Here is a 20000-nt window from a genome sequence, read left to right as displayed (position 1 = left end):
TTCTATTGATTTTTTTCAGATAAGGCCTCTTCATTTTCAACTGTGAAGGATCTACATGGGCTTGGTCTGGATAGCCTTTCCTGTTTTGATGAGCCAGTCGGTATGTATTAGACATTCTTTAGGATAAAAGGATAAAAGGAGCCATATGTTATCAAAAATTCTACACCCATATGTAGAAAAGCTTTGTTGCTGTTTGTTATTGTTGTTGTTGAAAACTACGTTGAATGCAAAGAGATACATATGTCCCTTGAGAGGAGAGGGATGAGTGTGGATGGTTGAATTGTCCAACAGGCATAAAAATCTGATTGTGTATGATTGTGTTTGTGTCTGTATATGATTTTTTTGTACTTGTTGCATTTTAAGCATGCTTATATACTTTACGCCATGGTGGTCTAAATTGTCTTTATTGCCACTTGCAGGGTCTAGAGGAAAAACCCTATATGAGCCCCAGGGTGAGTAGTGTATAATTACTTTATCCCAAGCTTGATTTTCGTAGAAAGGTGTTCAAACCAAAGTCAAACCAAAATCTTCTAAAATAATAGATAGATAGATAGATAGATAGATAGATTTATTATTTGTCCTTTCGGAAAATTGTTCTGCGCCATACAGTAGACAGTTAGACAAGACTGAATACAAGACGGAATATAGACCAGAATTTCCCTCACCCCAACCGCCCCCACCCTACCACACCCCCACACATACACAACATCTGGGGCCGTATTCACAAAGAATTTTAAGGCTAAAAGTAGCTCCTAAGTGGCGAATTTAGGAGCAACTCCTAAAAATAATGGGCGTGTCACTCCTAACTTTAGGACTCCTAATTTTTTTCACTAAAAGTAATTCACAAAGCATTTTAGACCTAAAAGTAGCACCTAAGTCTGGGACAGCTTAAAAGTAGTCGAGAGGACTCCTAACTCACTAAGACCTATTCACAAACAGCTTTTTGTGGCATTTCACGTTGCGATGTTTTGAAATGCGTCGCCTATGCGGCAACAGGAGCTTCCAATCGCGAGGGAACAATTTTGCATTCATAAAAGGGATGCAATAACGCCACCAACAACAACCAAAACTACTCATTGTTAACATGTAAATTAAATGTAACGTTTCATTGTGAATCAAATTAAAATGGTCTCTTCTTTGCAAACGTAGGCATATGTGACATTCAATAATGTTGCAAAAGATACTGCATCAGTCCGTATGTTTCATTAGGCTACTACTGTAGGCTATTTGTTTTGCCTTACTCTTTATTCATTTAGGCTAGGCCTTTTTATTCAATTATTCATCATCTTCCGTCCTTCGAGCTACTTGTGTAGCGCACGCATTCTCAGACCTGTCACCTGTCACTCATCATCGTAAGGGAGGTGTTTGGAATCATTCCCGCGTTACAATCATCAGCCAATCAAGGTGGTCACTTCAGTCAAGCTCGTGCATGAGTAATGACGTCATCCATAGCAACGAAGACTCACTCTTAGTTTAGGAGTTGCCATTTTTCCTTACTAAGAGTAGGTCTGAAAGGCTTTGTGAATAACTTTTAAGAGAAAACTCCTAGCTAAAATCTTTTAGTGCGATTTAGGAGTACTCCTAGTGGTAAGATAAAAGGCTTTGTGAATACGGCCCCAGGACAGAAGACATAGACTCCACTACACATGTATAGAATGATAAAGTGCAGTTGTGCATACTGTGATAGTCCAGCTGGAAAAAAAGTGCATGGTCCTGCAGGTAACGTCTTGTTCAACAATGTAATGCTAGTTGGAATGAATTACCTACTGGCTCAATTTGTTTGGAAAGAAGGTAGCCTGAACTTCCCTGATGGCAACACCTCATATGCCTGGTGTATGGGATGTGACATATCTCTATTAATTGCATGACCTTTCTTCAACACCCTTCTTTCACAGGTCGTAGCAATACTGTCTAGTTTTTTCCCCTCAACATTGCTGGCCATGTTAACTATCTTGTTTTTTTTTGTCACTGACAAAGAGAAATACCAGGTAACACAACAAAAAAGTAGCATGCTCTCCACGTTATGGTTAAATTATCGGAATGAGTGCGATGGTGATGCAATCCTGCTTTTCAATTAGTTGAGATGGTGTTTGACATTAAATTATAAGCAGGTCAGTTTCACATAATAAGCTATTTGTTTCTTTGGGTCTGGGTAATTCATGTGACAAAAAATTCTGTTATAGGCTTCTACCGTTTTTCTGAAAAACAAAGCAGTACAACAACATTTCTATCTCCAAAATAATGCATTGTACGCATGTGTGTACTACGTAGTGCATGCAGCTTTTAATGTCCAAAGTAGCCTATACTGATTTTCCTGCATAAGAACTACAAATACTCCTCCAAAACTACAGTCTTGACACTTGAAGTTGTGGAGTTATATTTTAGTAGCCTATTCTATAATAGAATAAATACCCACATCAGTTTTACCCTTGTCTCACCTGTATACAACATATGTCTATGAATTGCAGTAGTGATCAAATGAAAAAGGAAAGAAAGGTGTCCTGATGTGTTGTTTAGGGATGGTCCTGCAATGTTTTCTCAACATATCTTTATGTCTTTTTTTTCTCCCCTCTACTTATGTTTTCACAGATCCTTGCTTCTATCCTGATGTATGGGTTGCACTTCATTATATGACTCTAACAGAACACTCACAGAAAGGAGAGTGGTGTCAAACTACAAGACAGCCAGCATGTAAGCAAGGCCTTGTTTGTCCTTGTTTGGCTACTCATTTGTCTACTTCCTGAAGAGGCTGAAGCATGATGGCCTTGACACCTCAGTCCTTGCTTCCATTAACAGCTGTGTTATGGAGTGCATCCTCACATCATGGTCTACTGCAGCGGTGGATACAGAGGACAATTGGCAGGTATTTTACGTCACTTTTACATTACTTTTACTGTGATTTTGCTAGATATGGTTGTCGCTGTGCTGAATATAGGCCCATATTGTAGATCGAGAAACCGACTGTACAACTGATACATCTTGGGCTATACTATTAAGGGACAGCTGAATTGACCACCTAAACCATATATTTTCTGAAAGCAAATAGCCTCTAGAAGTCAATTAATATACATTAAGACATGTCCCACCTTCCTACTGACTTTGGTGCATCATAAGGCGTACATAGGCCCATATTGTAGATCGAGAAACGCATTGTACAGCGGATACATCTTGGGCTATACCATTAAAGGACAGCTGAATTGACCACCTAAACCATATATTTTCTGAAAGCCTATAGCCTCTAGATGTCAATTAATATACATTAAGACATGCTCCACCTTCTTACTGACTTTGGTGCATCATAAGGCGTACATAGGCCTATATTGTAGATCGAGAAACCGACTGTACAACTGATACATCTTGGGCTATACTATTAAGGGACAGCTGAATTGACCACCTAAACCATATATTTTCTGAAAGCCTATAGCCTCTAGATGTCTATTAATATACATTAAGACATGTCCCACCTTCCTACTGACTTTGGTGCATCATAAGGTGTACATAGGCCCATATTGTAGATCGAGAAACTGACTGTACAACTGATACATCTTGGGCTATACTATTAAGGGACAGCTGAATTGACCACCTAAACCATATATTTTCTGAAAGCCTATAGCCTCTAGATGTCAATTAATATACATTAAGACATGTCCCACCTTCCTACTGACTTTGACATATCATAAGGTGTACATAGGCCCATATTGTAGATCGAGAAACGCATTGTACAGCGGATACATCTTGGGCTATACTATTAAGGGACAGCTGAATTGACCACCTAAACCATATATTTTCTGAAAGCCTATAGCCTCTAGATGTCAATTAATATACATTAAGACATGTCCCACCTTCCTACTGACTTTGACATATCATAAGGTGTACATAGGCCCATATTGTAGATCGAGAAACGCATTGTACAGCGGATACATCTTGGGCTATACTATTAAGGGACAGCTGAATTGACCACCTAAACCATATATTTTCTGAAAGCCTATAGCCTCTAGATGTCAATTAATATACATTAAGACATGCCCCAACTTCCTACTGACTTTGGTGCATCATAAGGCATACATAGGCCCATATTGTAGATCGAGAAACGCATTGTACAGCTGATACATCTTGGGCTATACTGTTAAGGGACAGCTGAATTGACCACCTAAACCATATATTTTCTGAAAGCCTATAGCCTCTAGATGTCAATTAATATACATTAAGACATGCCCCAACTTCCTACTGACTTTGGTGCATCATAAGGCATACATAGGCCCATATTGTAGATCGAGAAACGCATTGTACAGCTGATACATCTTGGGCTATACTGTTAAGGAACAGCTGAATTGACCACCTAAACCATATATTTTCTGAAAGCAAATAGCCTCTAGATGTCAATTAATATACATTAAGACATGTCCCACCTTCCTACTGACTTTGGTGCATCATAAGGCGTACATAGGCCCATATTGTAGATCGAGAAACGCATTGTACAGCGGATACATCTTGGGCTATACTATTAAGGGACAGCTGAATTGACCACCTAAACCATATATTTTCTGAAAGCCTATAGCCTCTAGATGTCAATTAATATACATTAAGACATGCCCCAACTTCCTACTGACTTTGGTGCATCATAAGGCATACATAGGCCCATATTGTAGATCGAGAAACGCATTGTACAGCTGATACATCTTGGGCTATACTGTTAAGGGACAGCTGAATTGACCACCTAAACCATATATTTTCTGAAAGCCTATAGCCTCTAGATGTCAATTAATATACATTAAGACATGCCCCAACTTCCTACTGACTTTGGTGCATCATAAGGCATACATAGGCCCATATTGTAGATCGAGAAACGCATTGTACAGCTGATACATCTTGGGCTATACTGTTAATGAACAGCTGAATTGACCACCTAAACCATATATTTTCTGAAAGCAAATAGCCTCTAGATGTCAATTAATATACATTAAGACATGTCCCACCTTCCTACTGACTTTGGTGCATCATAAGGCGTACATAGGCCTATATTGTAGATCAAGAAACCGATTGTACAACTGATACATCTTGGGCTATACTATTAAGCGACAGCTGAATTGACCACCTAAACCATATATTTTCTGAAAGCCTATAGCCTCTAGATGTCTATTAATATACATTAAGACATGTCCCACCTTCCTACTGACTTTGGTGCATCATAAGGTGTACATAGGCCCATAATGTAGATCGAGAAACGCATTGTACAGCGGATACATTTTGGGCTATACCATTAAGGGACAGCTGAATTGACCACCTAAACCATATATTTTCTGAAAGCAAATAGCCTCTAGGTGTCAATTAATATACATTAAGACATGTCCCACCTTCCTACTGACTTTGGTGCATCATAAGGCGTACATAGGCCCATATTGTAGATCGAGAAATGCATTGTACAGCTGATACATCTTGGGCTGTACTATTAAGGGACAGCTTAGTTGACCACCTAAAGCATATATTTTCTGAAAGCCTATAGCCTCTAGATGTCAATTAATATATATTAAGACATGTCCCACCTTCCTACTGACTTTGACATATCATAAGGTGTACATAGGCCCATATTGTAGATCGAGAAACGCATTATACAGCGGATACATCTCGGGCTATACTATTAAGGGACAGCTGAATTGACCACCTTAATCATATATTTTCTGAAAGCCTATAGCCTCTAGATGTCAATTAATATACATTAAGACATGTCCCACCTTCCTACTGACTTTGGTGCATCATAAGGCGTTTGCAGGAAGGTGGACCATGTGCTAATGTATTATGTTAACTCACATGTATAAGTGACAAGCTTTAAGAAAATATATGGTTTGCATGGCTGAAACTGCTTTGCCTTTATGTTGGAGCTCAAAACCTATTATATGCCCCATTCATTTGCCAATATACAAAATAGTGCCATGTATTCATTTATGTCCTCCAACGTTTGCAGGAAGGTGGGCCATGTGCTAGTGTATTAAGGGACAGCTGAATTGACCACCTAAACCACATATTTTGTGAAAACCCATAGCCTCTAGATGTCAATTAATATTAATTAAGACATTTCCCACCTTCCTACTTACTCTGGCATATCATAAAGCATACATAGGCCCATATTGTAGATTGAGAAACAAATTGTTCAGTTAATACAATTTGGCGTACACTATTAAGGGACAGCTGATTCAACCACCTAAACCATACTAGGACTTGGTCCACCCTCTTTAAATACTTTTGCGCACTATATTAAAGGCATAGACCTGCATTTTATAAGTGGACTTTATAGTCATCAGTATGTTTGAACATGTCAAGAGAAACACTGAGATTGTAGTTTCTTTCTTTGTACACTTGTTTTATCTCTATTTCTAATTTCCAGGTTGTCAGCTGTTATCAGGCTCATCACCAAAGCAGAAAGACATGCCAGGAAGGAGCAAGGCACAGGCCAGGAAGGAGCAAGGCAAAGCCCGGGGATTTTTCTGCAGTTGTTGCTGCCCGTTATAGAAGGACTGCTCCTGAGAATAGATGGGTGTCTACATCGTTTTGCAAAATGGGTCTTCTACACATGATGTTTGTCAAGCACTGCTCATTGACTGGACAGGTGTCCTCTGTATTGTGACCATTGGTCATAGGCGCCACATGACTGTCTCAAAGTCCTCTACATCATTCCGGTGACGGGACTTCTGGCCTAGTCTGACAGGATGGGTCTTGTGTTACTGTAACCAGACGGCTCAACAATGCATCATTCTCGTCCATGCCCTCATCGCCTCAAGACTGGAGTACTGCAACAGCATTCTCTATGGTCTTGAAAAATATTATTGTCTTTATTATTATTATTATTATTATTATTATTTACAGGTCTCTCTGCACCCGAACCAGCAGGTTCAGAGGAAGCTTCTTTTCTGTGGCTGTCACCCGACTGGACTGTAGCTCTGTATCCCGGTGACAACCAATCAACTAAGCCCCCAAATACCCTATTCCACCCATAGTGTTATTTATTTACAAATGCACATACTGTAATTACAATTATACATAACCATATTCTACTTCTCTTCATGCTATCCATCCTGAACATACACTTCTTACTACTCTTATAATGTTACTGTTTCTGCACTACAATGGTACTGTTACCACACTGCACATATCTGTCTATATGGTTCATACTGAATATCCATATTTATTCTGTTTTTCTCATATGTTCTGTTAATACACTGCCCATATTTATATCTAATTTATATTACTCTAAACCACTTTCTGTAAACCAACTGCATATTACTGTCTACACGACACTATACAGTATTTCTTGTCCTGCCTATGCACCATCTGTCTATACTTTGTATATCACATTGCACTTTTGCTTTGTACAGGGTTCCCACGGGTCATAGAATTTCTGGAATATCATGGAATTTTAGAAAGTCTATTCCAGACATGGAAAGTCAGGGAATTTTTATCATTTTGGGGGCAAGGTCATGGAATATCAGGGAATTTTGTCGTAGTGGTTTATGATGTACTAGCCAAAATGCATATTTCCACACAGTATTGGTGTATATCTGGTTATTAGCTTTACAGCTTGCTTGAGTAGCCCAACTGCCAATGCCTATTTATTCATCTCTCGCTCTAAAAAAGTAAAAGACTCTTGATGCGGGTGCTCTGAAATCATTGGTCGGTATATTGTAAGTCATGGAAATTCAGGTGTTTTGTCAGGGAAAAGTCATAGAATTTTACATTTGACTTAGAGTGGGAACTCTGTACTTTTACTCTGCACAATGACAATAAAGGTGAATCTGATCAAATGTAAATTATTATTTAGTGCCTGTAGTGCTGCTTTGTATTAGCATACCTTTGCTGTTTGTTTTATGTGTATTGGACAACCCCCTGTTTAAAGCAATCACAAACTTACAGATTTTGATTGATCTTGATACACAGATGTGTGTTGTGCTGAAATAAACCCAATTTCACTTATCTTAGGTGCTGTGAGACTTTTGATGCACAAGAAATCTTAAGAAATGGCCGTTCAGAGAGCATTGTTTTGACAGATGTTGACCAACAAAGTTCTTAAATCATACACAAATCATTAAAACATCCATATTTTGATTGAATATGATGCACAGAAGTGTGTTGTGCTGAAATAAACCCAATTTCACTTATCTTAGGTGCGGTGGGAATTTTGATGCACAAGAAATCTTTAGAAATGGCCGTTCAGAGAGCATTTTTTGACAGATGTTGACCAACAAAAGTTATTAAATCATACACAAACCATTAAAACATCCATATTTTGATTGAATATGATGCACAGAAGTGTGTTGTGCTGAAATAAACCCAATTTCACTTATCTTAGGTGCGGTGGGAATTTTGATGCACAAGAAATCTTTAGAAATGGCCGTTCAGAGAGCATTTTTTGACAGATGTTGACCAACAAAAGTTATTAAATCATACACAAACCATTAAAACATCCATATTTTGATTGAATATGATACACAGAGGTGTGCTGTGCTGAAATAAACCCAATTTCACTTATCTTAGGTGCTGTGGGACTTTTGATGCACAAGAAATCTTAAGAAATGGCTGTTCAGAGAGCATTGTTTTGACCAACAAAAGTTCTTAAATCATACACAAACCATTAAAACATCCATATTTTGATTGAATATGATACACAGAGGTGTGCTGTGCTGAAATAAACCCAATTTAACTTATCTTAGGTGCTGTGGGAATTTTGATGCACAAGAAATCTTCAGAAATGGCCGTTCAGAGAGCATTTTTTGACAGATGTTGACCAACAAAAGTTCTTAAATCATACACAAACCATTAAAACATCCATATTTTTATTGAATATGATACACAGAGGTGTGCTGTGCTGAAATAAACCCAATTTCACTTATCTTAGGTGTTGTGGGACTTTTGATGCACCGGGCATACTCAGAAACTACAATTGAGACACCCATATGGCCAGACAGGCCTAGGTAAGTGTCACACCCATTATTTCATGAAATGTCAACATGTGGCACATATTTTGATACAGGGAATGATAACAAACGTGTTTGTCAAATTTGAGACCTCTAGCTGCTTGTATGTTGTCAGGAGGCGGAGCCAAAGATTGGAAAATGTAGATTTCTAGGGGGCGCTATAGAGTCTATGAATGTGTGAGGTGTGATTTTACATATCTCGTATATTTTATGTCATAGATAGATGTCACATGCCAAATGTAGTCTGTTTATGAGGTATGCAAGTTAGAAATGCTAACCCTAGGTTTAAAAGGCCATAATTTTCATAGGTCAGACAGGCCTTGATAGGATTACACCAGTTAATTCAAGATAGTACCAACATGTGGCACATATTTTGATACAGGTAATGATAACAAACTTGTTTGTCAAATTTGAGACCTCCAGCTGCTTGTATGTTGTCAGGAGGCGGAGCCAAAGATTGGAAAATGTAGATTTCTAGGGGGCGCTATAGAGTCTATGAATGTGTGAGGTGTGATTTTACATATCTCGTATATTTTATGTCATAGATAGATGTCACATGCCAAATTTAGTCTGTTTATGAGGTATGCAAGTTAGAAATGCTAACCCTAGGTTTAGATGGCCATAATTTGCATAGGTCAGACAGGCCTAGATAGGATTACACCAGTTAATTCAAGATAGTACCAACATATGGCACATATTTTGATATACGGGATGATAACAAACTAGTTTGTCAAATTTAGGACATCTAATGACTTGTGTGTTGCCAGGAGGCGGAGCCAAATATAGGAAATATTGGATTTCTAGGGGGTGCTATAGAGTCTGTGAATATGTGAGATGCGATTTAACTACACACTCAAATATAGCTGCTTGTGTGTTGTCAGGAGGCGGAGCCAAAGATTGAAAAAAAAAAGGATTTGTAGGGGGTGCTACAGAGTCTGAATATGTGAGGGTTGAGTCCATTTCACTATATTTTGTGTCATCCAAGGATGTTACATGTCAAATTTAATCAGTCATATTCTAGTTAGAAATGCGAAACCAATGTGTACATGTCCATAAATTGCAAAGGTCAGACAGGTCAGATAAACTTACACCAGTAATTTTCAACTAATAACATGTAGCACAAATTGATATAAAGGGCATAGAAATTGGCAACTGGTTTGCCGTATTTGAGACCAGTAGCTGAGTTTGTATTGCTGTAGCTTCCTGGATGTGTGAGGTCATTTCACTTTGAGGTTTCTGAATGTGTGAGGTAATTTCACTCCGATCCCATATTTACTAACCCTAGGTTAATAGGTCATAGGTTAGACAGGCCTTTGTAGGGTCACACCAATTACTTCACAACATTAGCACATATAATGCATGGGATGAAAACAGACTTATCTGAGGTTAATTTAAGCCTTGACCTTGCTGATGAAAACCAGAGTGCAGTCAATCAGTGGTCCAAACATATAGAACCAGTACAAGTGAAAGACAATTCAAGTAATTATTTACATGGAGAGTCCTTTACTATCAAAGATGCTTTAATGTACATTGATACATGAAGGGGATATTGAAGTACTCCCTAAGTCCCAAAGAAGGATGACAATACAATAGTATTATAGTCAATTAACATTATTCAATAAAGAATATAGTTACAATTTCAATCATGATTTAAGGAAATTGACTTTCAAAAACTATTGTAATCAGTTAGCGTTTTTAAAGTGATTATGGATTTTTATAGTCTAAGAGCAAAAATAGTAGTACTGCTTAAGCCTATATGATGCACCAAAGTAAATAGGAATGTTGGACATGTCTTAATTCATATTAATTGACATCTACAGACTATAGGCTTTAAGGAAATATATGGTTTAGATGGTCAATTCAGCTGTCCCTTAATAGTGTAGGCCAAAATGTATTAGCTGAACAAAATTCTTCTAAGTTACCCTAGCAACAACCTAGCAACCAACATAAGAACCATAGCAACAACCTAGCAACCATATTAATTACCCTACCAACAACCTCACAACTACCACCACAATGTCAACCGAGCAACCACCATTGCAACCAACATGATTAACCTTGCAACCAGCATAGCAACCACTTTATTTGGAATAGCAACCACCATATCTACTCTAGCAACATCCTAGCAACCACCTGTACAATGCCAACCTAGCAACCACTTTGATAGTCAACCAACATGACTAACCTCGCAACCATCTCAATTACCCTAGCAACCAGCCTAGCAATCACTTAATTTAGTATAGGCACCACCATATCTACTCTAGCAACACCCTAGCAACCTTCTCAGTTACTCTATCACCAACCTAGCAACCAACATGATTGCCCTATAAACCTGCATAGCAACCACCATATATCCCGTAGCAACACCATAGCAACCTTCTCAGTTACCCTAGCAATAGCTTAGCAACCACTACCATAGCAACCCCTATGTTTCACAAAATACCTTTAGAAAGCATCCAGGGTTTCCCGCAGAAAATTGGTTAGTCAAAGTGGTATGGTGGGGTGGGGTGTTCTTGTTTGTGCGATACAATAAAGACTCCACCATACAAACTATACCACACTATACACATTTTTACAAATACGAACAGTGAATTAATGTGTGCAACTTTAACAAACATTATACAAACTATACAACAATGAAGTGGAAAATAATGCAAAAGAAAGAAAAACAACATTTTCAAAATGTGCAAACATAATCACAGTCACTGCTTATGGCAGAGCTGACAGCATCGCTACAGCCATACTCCTTGGTTTAAAAAAACACAATTCAAGGGCCCTTTGATAATTGCACTTTTTAACAAGTGCGGACCATTTATGCTTTCATGCAGGCTATCAGACTGTTGCCCTGCAGCCTGTTCTGCAAGTCTATCTTGATCTATACATGGAGAGTGAATGAAGTTTAGATTATTTTAGACTTTTGTGTAAGATGTGTAAGATTTACACAAACAATGATAAATAAAGCGATGACACCACCCGCTGCAGACCATAGGATGTGAGAATGCGCTCCACAACACAGCTGTAAATGGAAGCAAGGACTGAGGTGTCAAGGCCAGCATGCTTCAGCCCCTTCAGGAAGTGGACAAACAAGGCCTTGTTTACATGCTCGCTGTCTTGTTGTTTGAAGAAAGACACTGCTTTAACAGCTCCTTTGTGTAGGTGTCCTGTTGGAGTCATATAATGAAATGGAATGCATACATCAGGATATCAGGAGCGAGGATCTGTGAAAACATAAGTAGTAGAGAGAAATTTAAGATATGTTTAGAACATTTTGAGCTCCAACACAAAGGCAAAGCAGTTTCAGCCATGCAAACCATATATTTTCTTAAAGCCTGTCACTTGTACATGTGAGTTAACAGACTAGTACATGGCCCACCTTCCTGCAAACTTTGGAGGACATAAATGTATACATGACACTATTTTGTATTGTCAAAGTCAGTAGAAAGGTGGGACATGTCTTAATGTATATTAATTGACATCTAGAGGCTATAGGCTTTCAGAAAATACAGTATATGGTTTAGGTGGTCAATTCAGCTGTCCCTTAATATTATAGCCCTAGATGTTTCAACTGTAAAATGCGTTTCTCGATCTACATTATGGGCCTATGTACGCCTTATGATGCACCAAAGTCAGTAGGAAGGTGGGGCATGTCTTAATGTATATTAATTGACATCTAGAGGCTATAGGCTTTCAGAAAATATATGGTTTAGGTGGTCATTTCAGCTGTCCCTTAATAGTATAGCCCAAGATGTATCAGCTGTACAATGCGTTTCTCGATCTACAATATGGGCCTATGTACACCTTATGATGCACCAAAGTCAGTAGGAAGGTGGGGCATGTCTTAATGTATATTAATTGACATCTAGAGGCTATAGGCTTTCAGAAAATATATGGTTTAGGTGGTCATTTCAGCTGTCCCTTAATAGTATAGCCCAAGATGTATCAGCTGTACAATGCGTTTCTCGATCTACAATATGGGCCTATGTACGCCTTATGATGCACCAAAGTCAGTAGGAAGGTGGGACATGTCTTAATGTATATTAATTGACATCTAGAGGCTATTTGCGTTCAGAAAATATATGGTTTAGGTGGTCAATTCAGCTGTTCCTTAACAGTATAGCCCAAGATGTATCAGCTGTACAATGCGTTTCTCGATCTACAATATGGGCCTATGTATGCCTTATGATGCACCAAAGTCAGTAGGAAGTTGGGGCATGTCTTAATGTATATTAATTGACATCTAGAGGCTATAGGCTTTCAGATAATATATGGTTTAGGTGGTCAATTCAGCTGTCCCTTAATAGTATAGCCCAAGATGTATCCGCTGTACAATGCGTTTCTCGATCTACAATATGGGCCTATGTACGCCTTATGATGCACCAAAGTCAGTAGGAAGGTGGGACATGTCTTAATGTATATTAATTGACATCTAGAGGCTATTTGCTTTCAGAAAATATATGGTTTAGGTGGTCAATTCAGCTGTCCCTTAATAGTATAGCCTAAGATGGATCAGCTGTACAATGCGTTTCTCGATCTACAATATGGGCCTATGTACACCTTATGATGCACCAAAGTCAGTAGGAAGGTGGGGCATGTCTTAATGTATATTAATTGACATCTAGAGGCTATAGGCTTTCAGAAAATATATGGTTTAGGTGGTCAATTCAGCTGTCCCTTAATAGTATAGCCCAAGATGTATCAGCTGTACAATGCGTTTCTCGATCTACAATATGGGCCTATGTACGCCTTATGATGCACCAAAGTCAGTAGGAAGGTGGGACATGTCTTAATGTATATTAATTGACATCTAGAGGCTATTTGCTTTCAGAAAATATATGGTTTAGGTGGTCAATTCAGCTGTTCCTTAACAGTATAGCCCAAGATGTATCAGCTGTACAATGCGTTTCTCGATCTACAATATGGGCCTATGTATGCCTTATGATGCACCAAAGTCAGTAGGAAGTTGGGGCATGTCTTAATGTATATTAATTGACATCTAGAGGCTATAGGCTTTCAGAAAATATATGATTTAGGTGGTCAATTCAGCTGTCCCTTAATAGTATAGCCCAAGATGTATCCGCTGTACAATGCGTTTCTCGATCTACAATATGGGCCTATGTACGCCTTATGATGCACCAAAGTCAGTAGGAAGGTGGGACATGTCTTAATGTATATTAATTGACATCTAGAGGCTATTTGCTTTCAGAAAATATATGGTTTAGGTGGTCACTTCAGCTGTCCCTTAATAGTATAGCCTAAGATGGATCAGCTGTACAATGCGTTTCTCGATCTACAATATGGGCCTATGTACACCTTATGATGCACCAAAGTCAGTAGGAAGGTGGGGCATGTCTTAATGTATATTAATTGACATCTAGAGGCTATAGGCTTTCAGAAAATATATGGTTTAGGTGGTCATTTCAGCTGTCCCTTAATAGTATAGCCCAAGATGTATCAGCTGTACAATGCGTTTCTCGATCTACAATATGGGCCTATGTACGCCTTATGATGCACCAAAGTCAGTAGGAAGGTGGGACATGTCTTAATGTATATTAATTGACATCTAGAGGCTATTTGCGTTCAGAAAATATATGGTTTAGGTGGTCAATTCAGCTGTTCCTTAACAGTATAGCCCAAGATGTATCAGCTGTACAATGCGTTTCTCGATCTACAATATGGGCCTATGTATGCCTTATGATGCACCAAAGTCAGTAGGAAGTTGGGGCATGTCTTAATGTATATTAATTGACATCTAGAGGCTATAGGCTTTCAGATAATATATGGTTTAGGTGGTCAATTCAGCTGTCCCTTAATAGTATAGCCCAAGATGTATCCGCTGTACAATGCGTTTCTCGATCTACAATATGGGCCTATGTACGCCTTATGATGCACCAAAGTCAGTAGGAAGGTGGGACATGTCTTAATGTATATTAATTGACATCTAGAGGCTATTTGCTTTCAGAAAATATATGGTTTAGGTGGTCAATTCAGCTGTCCCTTAATAGTATAGCCTAAGATGGATCAGCTGTACAATGCGTTTCTCGATCTACAATATGGGCCTATGTACACCTTATGATGCACCAAAGTCAGTAGGAAGGTGGGGCATGTCTTAATGTATATTAATTGACATCTAGAGGCTATAGGCTTTCAGAAAATATATGGTTTAGGTGGTCAATTCAGCTGTCCCTTAATAGTATAGCCCAAGATGTATCAGCTGTACAATGCGTTTCTCGATCTACAATATGGGCCTATGTACGCCTTATGATGCACCAAAGTCAGTAGGAAGGTGGGACATGTCTTAATGTATATTAATTGACATCTAGAGGCTATTTGCTTTCAGAAAATATATGGTTTAGGTGGTCAATTCAGCTGTTCCTTAACAGTATAGCCCAAGATGTATCAGCTGTACAATGCGTTTCTCGATCTACAATATGGGCCTATGTATGCCTTATGATGCACCAAAGTCAGTAGGAAGTTGGGGCATGTCTTAATGTATATTAATTGACATCTAGAGGCTATAGGCTTTCAGAAAATATATGATTTAGGTGGTCAATTCAGCTGTCCCTTAATAGTATAGCCCAAGATGTATCCGCTGTACAATGCGTTTCTCGATCTACAATATGGGCCTATGTACGCCTTATGATGCACCAAAGTCAGTAGGAAGGTGGGACATGTCTTAATGTATATTAATTGACATCTAGAGGCTATTTGCTTTCAGAAAATATATGGTTTAGGTGGTCAATTCAGCTGTCCCTTAATAGTATAGCCTAAGATGGATCAGCTGTACAATGCGTTTCTCGATCTACAATATGGGCCTATGTACACCTTATGATGCACCAAAGTCAGTAGGAAGGTGGGGCATGTCTTAATGTATATTAATTGACATCTAGAGGCTATAGGCTTTCAGAAAATATATGGTTTAGGTGGTCAATTCAGCTGTCCCTTAATAGTATAGCCCAAGATGTATCAGCTGTACAATGCGTTTCTCGATCTACAATATGGGCCTATGTACGCCTTATGATGCACCAAAGTCAGTAGGAAGGTGGGACATGTCTTAATGTATATTAATTGACATCTAGAGGCTATTTGCTTTCAGAAAATATATGGTTTAGGTGGTCAATTCAGCTGTCCCTTAACAGTATAGCCCAAGATGTATCAGCTGTACAATGCGTTTCTCGATCTACAATATTGGCCTATGTACGCCTTATGATGCACCAAAGTCAGTAGGAAGTTTGGGCATGTCTTAATGTATATTAATTGACATCTAGAGGCTATAGGCTTTCAGAAAATATATGATTTAGGTGGTCAATTCAGCTGTCCCTTAATAGTATAGCCCAAGATGTATCAGCTGTACAATGCGTTTCTCGATCTACAATATGGGCCTATATTTAGCACAGCGACAACCATATCTAGCAAAATCACAGTAAAAGTAATGTAAAAGTGATGTAAAATACCTGCCAATTGTCCTCTGTATCCACCGCTGCAGTAGACCATGATGTGAGGATGCACTCCATAACACAGCTGTTAATGGAAGCAAGGACTGAGGTGTCAAGGCCAGCATGCTTCAGCCTCTTCAGGAAGTAGACAAATGAGTAGCCAAACAAGGACAATCAAGGCCTTGCTTACATGCTGGCTGTCTTGTAGTTTGACACCACTCTCCTTTCTGTGAGTGTTCTGTTGGAGTCATATAATGAAGTGCAATCCATACATCAGGATATCAGGAGCAAGGATCTGTGAAAACATAAGTAGAGGGGAGAAAAAAAGACATAAAGATATGTCGAGAAAACATTGCAGGACCATCCCTAAACAACACATCAGGACACCTTTCTTTCCTTTTTCATTTGATCACTACTGCAATTCATAGACATATGTTGTATACAGGTGAGACAAGGGTAATACCGATGTGGGTATTTATGCAATTATAGAATAGGCTACTAAAATATAACTCCACAACTTCAAGTGTCAAGACTGTAGTTTTGGAGGAGTATTTGTAGTTCTTATGCAGGAAAATCAGTATAGGCTACTTTGGACATTAAAAGCTGCATGCACTACGTAGTACACACATGCGTACAATGCATTATTTTGGAGATAGAAATGTTGTACTGCTTTGTTTTTCTGAAAAACGGTAGTAGCCTATAACAGAATTTTTTGTCACATGAATTACCCAGACCCAAAGAAACAAATAGCTTATTACGTGAAACTGACCTGCTTATAATTTAATGTCAAAGACCATCTCAACTAATTGAAAAGCAGGATTGTATCACCATCACACTCATTCTGATAATTTAACCATAACGTGTCGTGAACAATGATTTATTTGGCTAATTATCACGTATTTGTCCACGTCTTTTACCATTATAAGACATTGAATTGTACTAAGAAATTGCTAATTTCAATTACCCAGACCCAAAGAAACAAATAGCTTATTACATGAAACTGACCTCATTATAATTTAATGTCAAACACCATGTCAACTAATTGAAAAGCAGGATTGTATCACCATCGCATTCATTTCGATAAGACATTGACTAAGAAATTGCACTAATTTCGCGTGATTCTAGTTGTTTTACAGCATAAAGGAGTTTTAGTCAGGATAACTATCTCTATATTTTGTTCGAAACAACAAAAAACAACAACATTATTATTATTATTTACTAAATTTACGTAGTTTAACTTACCTTACCCCACACGGCCAGCTCTACGATGCGTTTCCACTTTCTTGTGGTGGCGTGTGTCACATGACAGCAACCAGCCTATCACACTGGGGCTCTTATACGGGGCTCTTCGGCGTTTTTCGAGCGTTTTCATACCTCATAAAATCTGCAGATGACACAGCAATAGTGGGGTTAATACAGAATAGCGAGGAGACCAACTACAGGGCCTGGGTGGATCAATTCGCGAAATGGTGTAGGTCCAGCTGTCTTCTTCTAAATATACAGAAAACAAAGCAAATAATAATAGACTACAGTACAGAACTGGGAGCCAGCCCCCCCAGTGTATGGTTAAAAATGGTGAGGATGTTGTGATTGTAGTCGAGTACAAGTACTTAGGCACAATAATAGATAATAAGTTGCAATGGGACAGTAATACCAACACCATCTATAAAAAGGGGCTGCAGAGGCTGCATTTTATGTGCAAACTAAGACAATTTAGAGTGGATAGAGATATGTTACTTTTCTATCATTCATTTGTGGAGAGCATGCTATTTTTTTGTTGTGTTACCTGGTATTTCTCTTTGTCAGTGACCAAAAAGAAAACAAACTGAGCAAGATAGTTAACATGGCCAGCAAGGTTGAGGGGCAAAAACTAGACAGTATTGCTACGACCTGTGAAAGAAGGGTGTTGATGAAAGGTCATGCAATTAATAGAGATATGTCACATCCCATACACCAGGTTCAGGCTACCTTCTTTCCAAACAAATTGAGCCAGTTGGTAATTCATTCCAACTAGCATTATATTGATGAACAAGACGTTACCTGCAGGACCATGCACTTTCTTTCCAGCTGGACTATCACAGTATGCACAACTGCACTTTATCATTCTATACATGTGTAGTGGGGTCTGTGCCTTCTGCCCTGATGTTGAGTATGTGTGGGGGTGTGGTAGGGTGGGGGCGGTTGCGGTGAGGGAAATTCTGGTCTATATTCCGTCTTGTATTCAGTCTTGTCTAACTGTCTACTGTATGGCGCAGAACAATTTTCTGAAAGGACAAATAATAAATCTATCTATCTATTATTTTAGAAGATTTTGGTTTGATTTTGGTTTGAACACCTTTCTACGAAAATCAAGCTTGGGATAAAATAATTATACACTACTCACCCTGGGGCTCATATAGGGTTTTTCCTCTAGACCCTGCAAGTGGCAATAAAGACAATTTAGACCACCATGGCGTAAAGTATATAAGCATACTTAAAATGGAACAAGTACAAAAAATCATATACAGACATAAACACAATCATACACAATCATAAATTTTTCGCCTGTTGGACAATTCAACCATCCACACTCATCCCTCTCCTCCCAAGGGACATATGTATCTCTTTGCATTCAACGTAGTTTTCAACAACAACAATAACAAACAGCAACAAAGCTTTTCTACATATGGGTGTAGAATTTTTGATAACATATGGCTCCTTTTATCCTAAAGAATGTCTAATACATACCGACTGGCTCATCAAAACAGGAAAGGCTATCCAGACCAAGTCCATGTAGATCCTTCACAGTTGAAAATGAAGAGGCCTTATCTGAAAAAGATCAATAGAAACCTTACTCTAAATACCCATCCAAGAACAATTACTATGTGTTCTCCTTTTCTTCAGTAGCAAATACACTGCCCATGAATCAGAAATATATTGGTGTCCCAATATAATGTTTACTCATAACAGCTGGCAATAGTGATTGCATGCAGATAAGTAACCGTGCAGCAAGATTGTGTCAGCTTAATGTTACAGTTTGTGGCATGGGACAGTTAGGAAACAGTAGGTGAGTGGCGTGGGTCAGCATAGGAGACGGTAGACGAATGGTGCTGGACAGTAGGCAAGAGGCAAAATATAGTAGGCGAGTGGCGCAGGACAGTAAAGGAGACAGTAGGAGAGTGGCATGGAACAATAGGAAACAGACACGTCACCAACAACAGTGCGAGTGGCCTACTGTAATTACTGCTATTATCATTATTATGTATTATTATCAATTTGTTTTGTTATAGGCTAGACACACATTCCATATTCACTGTATAGGCTATTTCTGTCACTGTACACGTCATCTGGAAAACTTGCCTATGTATTTAACTGTTGTACATAATTAATCTTGATCGTCTACATAACTGCTTCTTTGCACTTCTGGTTGGATGTCAACTGCATTTCATTGGCTCTGTACTTGTAGCCTACTCTTTTAAATTACAATAAAGTTGAATCTAATCTAAATCTAGCTTAATCTAATCTCTAATATTATGGGCCACACACATTGCAATTCTACATTGAATTAAACCCCTCTCTTAATCAGGTTAAAGAAATACAATATTATATTATAAGTGAATAT

The 20000-nt window shown here is 38.5% G+C and overlaps 2 long non-coding RNA genes across 2 annotated transcripts in view; one reads left to right on the top strand and one right to left on the bottom strand.

Annotated features, from left to right (window-relative positions):
- Positions 1-2608: 2608 nt before the first annotated feature.
- LOC143118377 (uncharacterized) lies at positions 2609-7965 on the top strand. Its single transcript, XR_012986127.1, has 2 exons — positions 2609-2863; positions 6383-7965. It is a non-coding gene; the product is annotated as an uncharacterized LOC143118377 (long non-coding RNA).
- A 2639-nt stretch (positions 7966-10604) lies between these two features.
- LOC143119061 (uncharacterized) overlaps positions 10605-20000 on the bottom strand; it is a 10134-nt gene continuing 738 nt past the window's right edge. The window contains exons 2-5 of the long non-coding RNA XR_012986246.1: positions 19127-19207; positions 18783-18815; positions 16418-16694; positions 10605-12184 (exon numbers count right to left, since the gene is read on the bottom strand). This is a non-coding gene — a long non-coding RNA (uncharacterized LOC143119061). The remainder of the gene's footprint in view (positions 12185-16417; positions 16695-18782; positions 18816-19126; positions 19208-20000) is intronic.

The sequence above is a fragment of the Alosa pseudoharengus genome, unplaced genomic scaffold, assembly GCF_046254945.1.
Source record: "Alosa pseudoharengus isolate Yale_2024_CS ecotype anadromous, Long Island Sound unplaced genomic scaffold, YU_APseudo_1.1 YU_APseudo_1.1_scf_12, whole genome shotgun sequence".
Lineage (NCBI taxonomy): Eukaryota > Metazoa > Chordata > Actinopteri > Clupeiformes > Clupeidae > Alosa > Alosa pseudoharengus.
This window is presented reverse-complemented; position numbering and strand designations above follow the sequence as displayed.